This window comes from Pristiophorus japonicus, chromosome 5, assembly GCF_044704955.1.
Source record: "Pristiophorus japonicus isolate sPriJap1 chromosome 5, sPriJap1.hap1, whole genome shotgun sequence".
Taxonomy (NCBI): Eukaryota; Metazoa; Chordata; class Chondrichthyes; family Pristiophoridae; genus Pristiophorus; species Pristiophorus japonicus.
The window spans coordinates 241,312,559-241,320,443 of NC_091981.1; positions in this window are offsets into that span (position 1 = coordinate 241,312,559).

A 7,885-nucleotide genomic window follows, 5' to 3' on the forward strand; every position below is an offset into this window, starting at 1 on the left:
AACTCCATTTGATAGATTCTAAATGTAGTTAAATAACATCTCTGTTAATTTGTAAGAGGTTGGTCAGTAAAGACCTTGAGGTATTCAATGATACAAGGGCAGAGTTTATCACTTTCTACTGTGACAGTTAATTAATTTTGATTAGGATCAATTTTTCCAATCATTTTTAATAATAGGCCCATCAATATTTTAATATTCTCCTAATCCTAACCCAAATCTAACCATAACCCTAAATCTAACTGTAACCCTAAGTCTAGCCTAAGCCCTCAATCTAACTTTAACCCTGAATGTAAACCTAGCTCTAATATGAGGAGATAGAAATATAGAAACATAGAAAATAGGAGCAGGAATAGGCCATTCGGCTCTTCGAGGCTGCACCACCATTCAATATGATCATGGCTGATCATGCAACTTTAGTACCCCATTCCTGCTTTCTCTCCATATCCCTTGATCCCTTTAGCCACAAGGGCCACATCTAACTCCCTTTTGAATATATCTAACGAATTGGTCTCAACAACTTCTGTGGTAGAGAATTGCACAGGTTCACAATTCTGAGTGAAGAAGTTTCTCCTCATCTCGGTCCTAAATGGCTTACCCCTTACCCTTAGACTGTGACCCCTGGTTCTGGACTTCCCCAACATTGGGAACATTCTTCCTGTCCAATCCCGTCAGAATTGTATATGTTTCTTTGAGATCCCCTCTCATTCTTCTAAATTCCAGTGAATATAAGCCTAGTTGATCCAGTCTTTCTTCATATGTCAGTCCTACCATCCCGGGAATCAGTCTGGTGAACCTTCGCTGCACTCGCTCAATAGCTAGAATGTCCTTCCTCAGATTAGGAGACCAAAACTGTACACAATATTCAAGGTATGGCCTCACCAAGGCTCTTTTCAACTGCAGTAAGACCTCCCTGCTCCTATACTTAAATCCTCTCGCTATGAAGGCCAACATGCCATTTGCCTTCTTCACCGCCTGCTGTACCTGCATGCCAACTTTCAATGACTGATGTATCATGACACCTAGGTCTCGTTGCACCTCCCCTTTTCCTAATCTGTCACCATTCAGATAATCTGCCTTTCTGTTTTTGCCACCAAAGTGGAAAACCTCACATTTATCCACATTATACTGCATCTGCCATGCATTTGCCCACTCACCTAAACTGTCCAAGTCACCCTGCAGCCTCTTAGCATCCTCCTCACAGCTCACACTGCCACCCAGCTTTGTGTCATCTGCAAACTTGGAGATATTACATTCAATTCCTTCGTCTAAATCATTAATGTATATTGTAAATAGCTAGGGTCCCAGCACTGAACCTTGCGGTACCTCACTAGTCACTGCCTGCCATTCTGAAAAGGACCCGTTTATTCCTACTCTTTGCTCCTGTCTGCCAACAAGTTCTCGATCCATGTCAATACATTACCCCCAATACCATGTGCTTTAATTTTGCACACTAATCTCTTGTGTGTGACCTTGTCAAAAGCCTTTTGAAAGTCCAAATACACCACATCCACTGGTTCTCCTTTGTTCACTCTACTAGTTACATCCTCAAAAAATTCTAGAAAATTTGTCATGCATGATTTCCCTTTCATAAAATCCATGCTGACTTGGACCAATCCTGTCACTGCTTTTCAAATGTGCTGCTATTAAATCTTTAATAATTGATTCCAACATTTTCCCCACTACCGATGTCAGGCTAACTGGTCTATAATTCCCTGTTTTCTCTCTCCCTTCTTTTTTAAAAAGTGGGGTTACATTAGCTACCCTCCAATCCATAGGAACTGATCCAGAGTCTATAGAATGTTGGGAAATGATCACCAATGCTTCCACTATTTCTAGGACCACTTCCTTAAGTACTCTGGGATGCAGCCTATCAGGCCCTGGGGATTTATCGGCCTTCAGTCCCATCAATTTCCCTAACACAATTTCCTGACTAATAAGGATTTCCTTCAGTTCCTCCTTCTCGCTTGACCCTCGGTCCATAGTATTTCCAGAAGGTTATTTGTGTCTTCCTTAGTGAAGACAAAACCAAAGTAGGATTAGGAAATAAAATCGGCAGCACCACGGTGTGTATTTGCATTATTGTCACTAATTCCGCAATTGAGAGGAAAGGCCATGTGAAAGAAGTGCGCGATCGCAGATTGAGCGTTGCGATGTCCGTGTATGGTAGTTGTGCCTCCAACCAATCCACAGGAACATCATGCTGCACTTATGCAAATTCAGAATCGGTGATCCACTGATTGTGCCGCTGTTCCCCCCTAATAACACAAACATAATTATGGACATTGTATACGCCTACGCACAACCAACATCGCTGCTTCGTGAGTAGGCTCATCTGTAATCTGGTAACAAATGATAGCTATTGTCTCTTGAGTGTCTTTATCCTCAAGTGAGTCATCATTCACATAAGGCATGAAGTGTAAGTGGTTCTACACTAAAAATTTCTTCAATCATATTCCTGAAAGTACAGCTTAAGTTAAATTCAAGGTCTTTTCCGTCAAACTTTAGTCCTTACTTGTGATCTTGATCTAATTGTCACTTTGTCTTTAATACTACAGGTTCTTTACAATGCCAGTGGCTTTCTAGCAAAGAATCGAGACACTTTGCCAGCAGATATTGTCCTGCTGTTGAGATCATCTGACAATGCAATTACGAGGCAGGTTGTAACTCATCCACTTACAAAATCAGGTACAACTCAGTGATTAAAATTTGCCAAAGAATGAAATTGCTTCTCAGTAAAGCCTGAAAGACTCCGTGCAAGAGCCATTAAAAGTCTGCTGCATGGAATATTTTGAGAGCATGTGCATTTTTCAAGTTCCTGTAAATTTTAAGTTCCAGTTTACCGTATCATTGATGTTTTTGGCAAACTAGAATTTGTTCAGTTGTTTGCACAATGCAGCCTGCTAAGTTGTGAAGAAGAGCCTGTACTTTTTCACCACAGATGCTGACTGATCTGCTGTGCATTTTCAGCATTTTTTGTTTGTGTTTCAGATTTCAGGCAATTTCTATGTGTTTCGTTGAAGTAAATTAATCAGCCACGCAACGTGCTGCGCTGACAGCTAACTCTTTTCTGTGCTATTAGAAACGTTTGCAAAGAAGGATCTTAAATATGATGTCACAATTTCATATGAGCATGGCTTACAACAACAACAACAACTTGTTTAACGTAGTTAAAACATCTCAAGCCACTTCACAGCAGTGTTATAAGACCTAGGGGGAGTGTTTGTTAGTGCTGTTGGGAAGGGATTAAACTGATATGTCAGGGGGATGGGAATCAATGCAGGGAGACAGAGGGAAGTAAAATGGGGGCAGAACCAAAAGATAGAAAGGAGAAAAGTAAAAGTGGAGGGCAGAGAAATCCAAGGCAAAAATCAAAAAGGGCCACATTACAGCATAATTCAAAAGGGACAAAGAGTGTTAAAAACAGTGTTAAAAAGACAAGCCTGAATGCTCTGTGTCTCAGTGCAAGGACTATTCATAATAAGGTGGACGAATTAACTGCACAGGCAACTATTAACGAATATGATATCATTGGGATTACGGAGACATGGCTCCAGGGTGACCAAGGCTGGGAATTCAACATCCAGGTGAATTCAACATTCAGGAAGCATGGACAGAAAGGAAAAAGAGGTGGGGTAGCATTGCTGGTTAAAAAGAAAATTAACGCAATAGTAAGGAAGGACATTAGTTTGGATGATGTGGAATCTGTATGGGTGGAGCTGCGGAATACCAAAGGGCAGAAAATGCTAGTGGGAGTTGTGTACAGACCACCAAACAGTAGTAGTGAGGTTGGGGATGGCATCAAACAAGAAATTAGGGATGCGTGCAATAAAGGTACAGCAGTTATCATGGGCAACTTTAACCTACGTATAGATTGGGCTAACCAAACTGGTAGCAATACGGTGAAGGAGGATTTCCTGGAGTGTATAAGGGATGGTTTTCTAGACCAATATGTCGAGGAACTAACTAGAGAGCTGGCCATGCTAGACTGGGTGTTGTGCAATGAGAAAGGACTAATTAGCAATGTTGTTGTGCGAGGGCCCTTGGGGAAGAGTGACCATAATATGGTAGAATTCTTTATTAAGATGGAGAGTGACACAGTTAATTCAGAGACTCGGGTACTGACCTTAAGGAAAGGTAACTTCGATGGTATGAGACATGAATTGGCTAGGATAGACTGTCAAATGATACTTAAAGGGTTGACGGTGGATAGGCAATGGCAGACATTTATAGATCATGTTGATGAACTTCAACAATTGTACATACCTGTCTGGAGTAAAAATAAAATGGGGAAAGTGGCTCAACCATGGCTAACAAGGGAAATTAGGGATACTGTTAAATCCAAGGAAGAGGCATATAAATTGGCCAGAAATGCAGCAAGCCTGAGGACTGGGAGCAACTTAGAATTCAGCAGAGGAGGACAAAGGGTTTAATTAGGAGGGGGAAAATAGAGTATGAGAGGAAGCTTGCAGGGAACACAAAAACTGTCTGCAAAACCTTCTATAGATATGTGAAGAGAAAAAGATTAGTGAAGACAAACGTAGGTCCCTTCCAGTCAGATTTAGGTGAATTTATAATGGGGAACAAAGAAATGCAGACCAATTGAATAAATACTTTGGTTCTGTCTTCACTAAGGAAAACACAAATAACCTTCTGGAAATACTAGGGGTCCAAGGGTCTAGCGAGAAGGAGGAACTGAAGGGAATCCTTATTAGTCAGAACATTGTGCTAGGGAAATTGATGGGATTGAAGGCCGATAAATCACCAGGGCCTGATAGGCTGCATCCCAGAGTACTTAAGGAAGTGGTTCTAGAAATAGTAGATGCATTGGTGATCATTTTCCAACATTCTATTGACTGGATCAGTTCCTATGGACTGGAGGGTAGCTGATGTAACACCACTTTTAAAAAAAGGAGGGAGAGAAAACAAGCAATTATAGACCGGTTAGCCTGACATTGGTGGTGGGGAAAATGTTGGAATAATTTATTAAAGATGAAATGGCAGAGCATTTGGAAAGCAGTGACAGGATCGGTCCAAGTCAGCATGGATTTATGAAAGGGAAATCATGCTTGACAAATCTTCTAGAATTTTTTGAGGATGTAACTAGTAGAGTAGACAAGGGAATACCAGTGGATGTGGTGTATTTGGACTTTCAAAAAGCTTTTGACAAGGTCCCACACAAGAGATTAGTGTGCAAAATTAAAGCACATGGTATTGTGGGTAATGTATTGACGTGGATAGAGTAGTGGTTGGCAGACAGAAAGCAGAGAGTCAGAATAAATGGGTCCCTTTTCTGAATGGTAGGCAGTGACTCGTGGGGTGCCACAGGTTTCAGTGCTGGGACCCGAGCTATTTACAATATACATTAATGATTTAGATGAAGGAGCTGAACATAATATCTCCAAGTGTGCAGATGACACTGAGCTGGGTGGCGGTGTGAGCTGTGAGGAGGATGCTAAGAGGCTGCAGGGTGACTTGAACAGGTTCGGTGAGTGGGCAAAAGCATGGCAGATGCAGTATCATGTGAATAAATGTGAGGTTATCCACTTTGGTGGCAAAAACAGGAAGGCAGAATATTATCTGAATGGTGACAGATTAGGAAAAGGGGAGATGCAACGAGGCTTGGGTGTCATGATACATCAGTCATTGAAAGTTGGCATGCAGGTACAGCAGGCGGTGAAGAAGGCAAATGGCATGTTGGCCTTCATAGCGAGAGGATTTGAGTATAGGAACAGGGAGGTCTTACTGCAATTGTACAGGGCCTTGGTGAGACCACACCTGGAATATTGTGTACAGTTTTGGTCTCCTAATCTGAGGAAGGACATTCTTGCTATTGAGGGAGTGCAGCGAAGGTTCACCAGACTGATTCCCGGGATGGCAGGACTGACATATGAGGAGAGACTGCATCGACTGGGCCTGTATTCACTGGAGTTTAGAAGAATGAGAGGGGATCTCATAGAAACAACAACATTCTGACGGGATTGGAAGGTTAGAGGCAGGAAGAATGTTCCAATAGTGGGGTAGTCCAGAACCAGGGGACACAGTCTAAGGATAAGGGATAAGCCATTTAGGACCGAGATGTGGAGAAACTTCTTCACTCAGAGAGTTGTTAACCTGTGGAATTCTCTACTGCAGAGAGTTGTTGATGCCAGTTCGTTAGACATATTCAAAAGGGAGTTAGATATGGCCCTTACGGCTAAAGGAATTAAGGGGTATGGAGAGAAAGCAGGAAAGGGGTACTGAAGTTGAATGATCAGCCATGATCTTATTGAATGGCGGTGCAGGCTCGTAGAGCCGATTGGCCTACTCCTGCACCTATTTTCTATGTTTCTATGTTTGTAAAACAAATAAATTTGACACCGAGCCTCATAAGAAGAAATTACAACAGATGACCAAAAGCTTGGTCAAAGAGGTAGGTTTTAAGGAACGTCTTGAAGGAGGAAAGAGAGGTAGAGAGGCAGAGAAGTTTAGGGAGGGAGTTCCAGAGCTTGGGGCCCAGGCAGCTGAAGGCACGGCCACCAATGGTTGAGCAGTTATAATCAGGGATGCTCAAGAGAGCAGAATTAGAGGAGCGCAGCCATCTTGGGGGGGGGGGGGGGGGGGGGTGGTTGAGAGGCCTGAATGATATTACAGAGATAGGGAGGGGCGATGCCATGGAGGAATTTGTAAAAACAAATGATTCCATAGTCAATTACTTTGTCTCATGCAAATGATACTTTTTTAAAACTGTAAACGCTGGAAATCTGAAATAAAAGCAGAAGATGTTGGAAATAGGCAGCACACCCACCAGTGTCTGAAAAGAGAAAAGAAGGGTTAGAATTTTGGGTGTAGACTCATCATCAGAACTGCAATATAAATGAGGCAGCGCTGCTGCCCCAGAAAAAGCCGATACCCAGCTCTGCAGCGGGTTTACCGTATGCCGCCAGAGTAGTGATGTAAATAGTTGCTGCTGAGGGTACTGCCTGTTACATTGCCTGGTCACAACCCAATACCACGGAAACAGAGGGCAGAAACACATTTTCCACTTGTTGGTAAAAGTGAACGCTCTCAGCAACTGGAAAACATCTGCAATTAGAAACGAGAGTCGCGAACGTAATTATCAAACATAAAACAGAAAATGTAGACAAACACTCGGCAGGTCAGGCAGCATCTGAGGAGAGAGATAGAGTTAAACATTTCAGAAAGGTGCTGCCTGACCTGCTGAGTGTTTCCAGCGTTTCCTGCTTTTATTTCAGATTTTCAGCCGCCGCAGTATTTTGCACTTGTCATCATCATCATAGGTAGTCCCTCGAAGCAAGAATGACTTGCTTCCACGCAATAAAGGGATGAGTTCACAGGTGTTTCAATGAAGGGCCGAATATTCCGAATCCCAAACTACATCCTGAAGAGTGGAAGCTGCCTGTGCGTGGATTTTTTTAACGTGTGGTGGCCGTTGCACATCAGCCACGACACGGGCTTGACGGAGTCTGTAATTACCAAACAATTGCACATGCAAAGGATTGCGCATGTGCAGCTGTCTGTGGATGACTGCTAATACCGCAGACCACACTGTGAATGGGGCAGATTATACAGCACCAACAACCCCAACATATTACAGAGCCACTTTGGGTAGAATTGGTTCTGTAATATACATCCAATGTGAAAGCAGAGAGCTGAACAGTGGTTGTATCAGCATTTATAAGTCAGGCTGTGTCGTGGGCCATCAATCAATTTGTACCAGGACGGCACCCAACATGGCATCCTTTCCTTAAATGTATTCTCTTCAGCTTCTAGACATTTGTGAGCTATCCACAATAACTTTAAAATTGTGGACTGTGAGACTATAGATTGCCTGCTTAATAGGCTAAGTTCACACCTCATTAGCTCCCATTCCTATACAGGTGACTGG